Source organism: Scyliorhinus torazame, chromosome 8, assembly GCF_047496885.1.
Source record: "Scyliorhinus torazame isolate Kashiwa2021f chromosome 8, sScyTor2.1, whole genome shotgun sequence".
Classification (NCBI taxonomy): Eukaryota; Metazoa; Chordata; class Chondrichthyes; order Carcharhiniformes; family Scyliorhinidae; genus Scyliorhinus; species Scyliorhinus torazame.
Genome location: NC_092714.1, coordinates 264,330,601 through 264,338,168, shown reverse-complemented (window position 1 = coordinate 264,338,168; position 7,568 = coordinate 264,330,601).

Sequence of the window (7,568 nt, the reverse complement as noted above, 5' to 3'; positions counted from 1 at the left end):
TCCACCCACATTGTTTGCACCACCAGATGAAGACTCTGACAATTTACCCAACCCAAGTGAACAACAAGCAGCTACTGAGGCTCTACCCACGGAATGGGAGACGAGTGACGACAGCATCCCACTTCCCATGCAAGATGTGCAAAGTGACAGACCTCTGCTAGTGTGTACAGAGGCACTCGACGATCACTGTGAGACCACTGGTGACTCCGGTGACACCATGATACTTCCACCCTCATTCGCTCGAACCTCTCCACAAGTCAATGCATTCCTGCATGTTCCGACTCCAGCTTCAAGAAATCTCAGCTGACTCCAGTGAACCTGCTAAGACTCCGGACGGGGAGCATCAACAAACCAACCATGACTCAGTTAAAACAGACCAGACTCCAGATGGGGAGCAACAAAACGCCGACTCTGATTCACGTAAGCCGGACTTTACTCCAGACAGGGAGTGCCGCAACCTCAGTGATGGCACGCTCAGGGTGACAGCAGATGCCACAACGACAGGAGATGGATCACTTAACAATTACACTGGGTCAGTAATAACAAGCGGCGGCTACAGTCCAAGAGGAATACACCAATATTCACCACAGGTATATCCACACATTTTTTCCACACCAGCAGTGCAGCCAATGACAGCTCATGCTGGACAAACCCAGTATTCAGACATGCTGCAGCCAGCAGTCTATGCAGCATATTCTCAAACAGGCCAGCACTACGGATTGCCCACTAATGGAATCAAGACCGAAGGAGGACTACCGCAAGTGCAATTTGCACTACAGACAGGATGCCTTAGTTACAGCCCAGGATTTGCTGCACCCCAGCCTGGCCAGATGGCATATTCCTAACAGATGCAAGGTTCTAGTTTCACACCATCACCAGGTATTTATGCGAGCAGCAATTCTGTTTCCAATTCGACAAGCTTCAACGGTTCTCAACAGGATCACCCTTCCTGCACAGCACGTGGCCAGAACCAGTATATACAGTCTTATCCAACTTCAACATATGGCACATCCATGACCTCGAATGATACTGTCGATGGTATCTCTTCAACGTCAACACCTTATCAGCTACAAGATGCCATCCAACAGCACCATCACAAACATCGACAAAAGCAAGGGGCTCCAAATCTGACAGCGAAATGATTTGACCTCTTCTTGGTTCCTGATACACAGGGACACCAATGGCGTTCACAAGGACATGCCACCATCAAACTCACCACCCCACCAAGAGAGACATTTGACCATGATGATTGATGGTTTTTGGACTCACACAAATGATTTGGACTTATTGTTTAATCACTGTTCCCATGACTTGTATATACCTTAACTTATCAATTTTCTTAAAGTGTACAGAAAATATGTAACATATAAAAAAGGGGGGATGTGGTGATGTGCATCAATGTAAATACATGTAGGCTAGCTAGACACTAGAGGGAACACCAATTACATCACACACACATAACCAATAGATCAAGTAGCTAGGACACAACCAATAGACATTCACGATACACAAGGAGGTGACACGACCACAGGGGGGCATTACACCAACCCATATATGAAGGACACCACACACATGATCTGCCTCTTTCCAGTGGAGACAGTCAGTGAGTAGAGACACAGGTTTGATTCAATATCACTTCCACCACGTGGATTGCAGCAACTGGTTAGTCAGTCTGGGTAGCTATAGTAGGATTAGCAGTAGTGTCGAACCAGAGTAATAGAAGTGTAAATAGTTTAATAAATGTGTTGAAGTTATCTCCACGTCTGAACCTTCCTTTGTCAAGTGCACCACAAGGAAGCCGCTTATGTTACAACTACAACATAACAAATCAGTATGCAGATGAGATCATTGAAAAACGAACTCATTAGATATTTACAGAATCTGTCAGCCTAATGAAGCAGCTTTATTTGATCCAATCTTTTGTTTGTCTAGTCTCGGGTTTTATCTGCACCATGCCATCTGTGTCACTGCACCCAGGCTACTCCTGGTCTCCAATTTAAACTTCACAAACTCTGGCCAAACATGTAGCAACACAATCGCTACTTTTGTTTTGAGGCTGTGAATTATAGAACAGGTTATGAGATGGAAAAAGAAAATGACGGAGAGAGAGAGAGAGAGAAAAAGAGAGAGAAAGGGAGGGAGAGTGTGACAAATTAACTTTTCTGACCCTGGCAATGACCTGACGCTTGCAATGGTGCAAAACTCCTCTGTCCAACCTCTTAACAAAGGTGTTTAATTGTAGTGGCGGAGGGGGGGGGGGGGGGGGGGGGGGTATTTTTTAATGCCTGCCGATTTTCCTGCCAAAGGGTTTTTTCAGAGAGATTGAGGGAAGGATTACCTCATTCATATGGGGAGGGAAGAGTTAGAAAGGTGCTGCTACAGAGGGAAAGGCAGGCAGGGGGTTTGGGTCTTCCGAACCTGATGTATTATTACTGGGCGGCAAATGTGGAGAAGGTGCGGAGCTGGGTCAGAGGGGTTGATTCCCAGTGGGTCAGAGTTTGTGCAGGGGGTCGGGACTGAAAGCACTAGCAACAGCGCTGCTCCCGATGGCCCCGGGGAAATACTCAGGGAGTCCGGTAATAAAAGCCTCATTACAAGGGGGGGGGGGGGGGGGGGTAAAGAGCCCCCCAACCCGGTTGATCACGTGGAATGTGAGAGGGCGAACGGGCCGATTAAGAGGGCACGGGTACTCGCACACCTAAAGAAACTTAAGGCAGATGTGGTTATGCTTCAGGAGACGCATCTGAAGCTGATAGACCAGGTTAGACTTCGCAAAGGATGGGTGGGGCAGGTGTTTCATTCGGGGCTAGATGCAAAAAACAGGGGGGTGGCCATACTAGTGGGGAAGCGGGTAGTGTTTGAGGCAAAGACTATAGTGGCGGATAGTGGGGGCAGATACGTGATGGTGAGTGGCAAACTGCAAGGGAGGCGGTGGTATTAGTGAACGTGTATGCCCCGAACTGGGATGATGCCAATTTTATGAGGCGTATGTTAGGACGAATCCCGGACCTAGAAGTGGGGAAGTTGGTAATGGGTGGAGACTTTAATACGATGCTGGACCCAGGGCTGGACAGATCGAGGTCCAGGACCGGAAGGAGGCCGGCTGCAGCTAGGGTGCTTAAGGATTTTATGGTGCAGATGGTAGGAGTAGATCCCTGGAGATTTAGTAGACCTAGGAGTAAGGAGTTTTCGTTTTTCTCCTATGTACATAAAGTATTTTCACGAATAGATTTTTTTGTTTTGGGAAGGGCACTGATCCCAAAGGTGACGGGGACGGAGTACACGGCTATAGCCATCTCGGATCATGCTCCACACTGGGTGGACCTGGAGATAGGGGAAGAAAAACAACAGCTTCCACCCTGGAGAATGGACATGGGATTATTGGCAGATGAGGGGGTGTGTTTAAGGGTGAGGGGGTGTATTGAAAGGTACTTGGAACTTAATGATAATGGGGAGGTAAAGGTGGGAGTGGTCTGGGAGGCACTGAAGGCAGTGGTTAGAGGGGAGCTGATATCTATTAGTGCACATAAAGGAAAGCAGGAGGGTAGGGAAAGGGAGCGGTTGTTGAAAGAACTTCTGAGGGTGGACAGACAATACGCTGAGGCACCGGAGGAGGGACTGTACAGGGAAAGGCAAAGGCTACATGTAGAATTTGACTTGTTGACTACGGGTAATGCAGAGGCACAATGGAGGAAGGCACAGGGTGTACAGTACGAATATGGGGAGAAGGCGAGCAGGCTGCTGGCCCACCGCAGGAGAGAGTGGTGCTGGGAGCACAGATTGAGACGGAGGAAGTAGTGAAAGGGATTGGAAGCATGCAGGCGGGGAAGGCCCCGGGACCAGACGGATTCCCAGTTGAATTCTATAAGAAATATTTGGACTTGCTGGCCCCGCCACTGATGAGAACCTTTAATGAGGCGAGGGAAAGGGGGCAGCTGCCCCCGACTATGTCAGAGGCAACGATATCGCTCCTCCTAAAGAAGGAAAAAGACCCGCCGCAATGCGGGTCCTATAGGCCTATTTCCCTCCTGAATGTGGACGCTAAGATTCTGGCCAAGGTAATGGCAACGAGGATAGAGGATTGTGTCCCGGGGGTAGTCCACGAGGACCAAACTGGGTTTGTGAAGGGGAGACAGCTGAATACAAATATACGGAGGCTGCTAGGGGTAATGATGATGCCCCCACCAGAGGGGGAAGCGGAGATAGTGGTGGCGATGGATGCCGAGAAAGCATTTGATAGAGTGGAGTGGGATTATTTGTGGGAGGTGTTGAGGAGATTTGGCTTTGGGGACGGGTATATCAGGTGGGTACAATTGCTGTATAGGGCCCCGATGGCGAGCGTGGTCACGAATGGACGGGGGTCTGACTATTTTCGGCTCCATAGAGGGACGAGGCAGGGATGTCCTCTGTCCCCGTTATTGTTTGCATTGGCGATTGAACCCCTGGCCATAGCACTGAGGGGTTCCAGGAAGTGGAGGGGAGCACTTAGGGGGGGAGAAGAACACCGGGTATCTCTGTATGCGGATGATTTGTTGCTATATGTGGCGGACCCGGCGGAGGGGATGCCAGAGATAATGCGGATACTTGGGGAGTTTGTGGATTTTTCAGGGTATAAACTGAACATGGGGAAAAGTGAGTTATTTGTGGTTCATCCGGGGGAGCAGAGCAGAGAGATAGAGGATTTACCGTTGAGGAAGGTAACAAGGGACTTCCGGTATCTGGGGATCCAGATAGCCAAGAATTGGGGTACATTACATAGGCTTAATTTAACACGGTTGGTGGAACAGATGGAGGAGGATTTCAAGAGATGGGACATGGTGTCCCTGGCATTGGCAGGTAGGGTGCAGGCGGTTAAAATGGTGGTCCTCCCGAGATTCCTTTTTGTGTTCCAGTGCCTCCCGGTGGTGATCACGAAGGCTTTTTTCAAAAGAATTGAGAAGAGCATTATGAGTTTTGTGTGGGCTGGGAAGACCCCGAGAGTGAGGCGGGGATTCTTGCAGCGTAGTAGGGACAGGGGGGGACTTGCACTACCGAGCCTAAGTGAGTACTACTGGGCCGCCAATGTTTCAGTGGTGTGTAAGTGGATGGGAGAAGGGGAGGGAGCGGCGTGGAAGAGATTGGAGAGGGCGTCCTGCAGGGGGACTAGCCTACAAGCAATGGTGACGGCGCCGTTGCCGTTCTCACCAAAGAAATACACCACAAGCCCGGTGGTGGTGGCTACATTGAAAATTTGGGGGCAGTGGAGACGGCATATGGGAGGGACGGGAGCTTCGGTGGTGTCCCCGATAAGAAACAATCATAGGTTCGTTCCGGGGAGAATGGATGGGGGATTTGGAGCATGGCAAAGAGCTGGGGTAGTACAATTAAGAGATCTATTTGTAGATGGGACGTTTGCGAGTCTGGGAGCGCTGACGGAGAAATATGGGTTGCCCCAAGGGAATGCATTTCGGTATCTGCAATTGAGGGCTTTTGCGAGGCAACAGGTGAGGGAATTCCCGCAGCTCCCGACGCAGGAAGTGCAGGATAGAGTGATCTCAGAGACATGGGTGGGGGACGGTAAGGTGGCGGACATATACAGGGAGATGAGGGATGAGGGGGAGATCATGGTAGATGAGTTGAAAGGGAAATGGGAAGAAGAACTGGGGGAGGAGATTGAGGAGGGGCTGTGGGCTGATGCCCTTCATAGGGTAAACTCATCGTCCTCGTGTGCCAGGCTAAGCCTGATACAATTTAAGGTGCTACACAGGGCGCATATGACTGGAGCACGGCTTAGTACATTTTTTGGGGTAGAGGATAGGTGTGCGAGATGCTCGAGAGGCCCAGCGAATCACACCCACATGTTCTGGTCATGCCCGGCACTACAAGGGTTCTGGGTGGGGGTGGCAAAGGTGCTTTCGAAGGTGGTGGGGGTCCGGGTCGAACCAAGCTGGGGGTTGGCTATATTTGGGGTTGCAGAAGAGCCGGGAGTGCAGGAGGCGAGAGAGGCTGACGTGTCGGCCTTTGCGTCCCTTGTAGCCCGGCGCAGGATATTGTTAATGTGGAAGGAAGCCAAACCCCCGGGTGTGGAGACCTGGATAAACGATATGGCAGGGTTCATAAAGTTAGAACGGATTAAGTTCGTGTTAAGGGGTTCGGCTCAGGGGTTCACCAGGCGGTGGCAACCGTTCGTCGACTACCTCGCAGAAAGATAGAGGGAATGGAAAAGAAGTAGATAACAGCAGCAACCCAGGGGGGAGGGGCGGGGGGGGGGAAGGGTGGGGTGGAGGAATCGGACGGACTCTCAGGGATGTTGTTGTATATGTATAGGTATTTGGTATAGGTAATTGTATATTGGATTGTTGGATTGTATTTTTGGAGAGTATTTATTTTGGACAAGGCAGTTGCCATTTAGTTTTGTTTTTTGTTTTTGTTTATATATATTACTTATTTATTTGTTTAAAACTGGCCACGGTTATTTATATTGCTTTATTGTTGTGTAAAAGAAACACTACGTATTGTTATGTTTGGCCAAAAAACTTGAATAAAATATATTTTTTTAAAAAATAGCCTCATTGAGAATTTGGAGGCAGTTTTGCCAACACTTCGAGTTGGGGGCAGGGTCAAGGGAAATGCTGTTTCGGGGAAACCACAGATTTGAGCCAGGGAGGTGGGATGGAAATTTTCAGAAATGGGAGGAGAAGGGGATTAAGACACTAAAAGATTTGTTTCTTAGGGGTCGGTTTGCAAGAGTGAAGGAGCTGGAAACAAAGTATGGGCTGGAGCAGGGGGTAATGTTTAGATACATGCAGGTTCGAGATTTTGCCAGTGTGGTGAACGTATTGTACCAACCATTCACCGTGTCTATAACTGTATCACGCTGTTGCCCATATGGGCTCCACCTATGGACCATTGTACGATATTACATAGAATGTATCATGTTAGTGCCCTTGTGGGCTCCGCCCTGACTCCGCCCCTTGAGGGGAGGTATAAAGAGCAGCAGCCCTGTAGGCGGCCCTCACTAGCAGTCGATTAAAGCCACTGTTCACTTCAACTCCCTGTCTCGCGTGAATTGATGGTCACATCAGCCAGAAAGGAGATACAGAGCTTCCCAGTGGAGCCGGCCTCCACATTGCTGGAGGAGGTACTAATGACAGCGGGACTGGAGAAGGGGGTAGTGTCAGCGGTTTCTGGAGCTATTTTGGAAGAGGAGAAGGCACCACTGGAAGGGATCAAAGCAAAGTGGGAGGAAGAGTTGGGAGAGGATATGGAGGAGGGGTTCTGGTGTGAGGTGCTCCAGAGAGTGAATGCCTCCACCTCGTGCGCGAGGTTGGGACTGAGACAGCTGAAGGTGGTATACAAAGCACACCTCACAAGGGCGAGGTGAGCCGATTCTTTGAAGGAGTAGAAGATGTGTGTGAACATTGCGGGAGGGGGGGGGGGCGGGGGGGGGGGGGGGGGGGGGGCCGCTAATCACATTCATATGTTTTGGTCCAGTCCAAAGCTAGAGGATTGCTGGAAGGAGGTTTTTAGGGTAATTTCTAAAGTGGTGCACGTGAAACTGGACCTGGGCCCCCGGGAGGCCATATTCG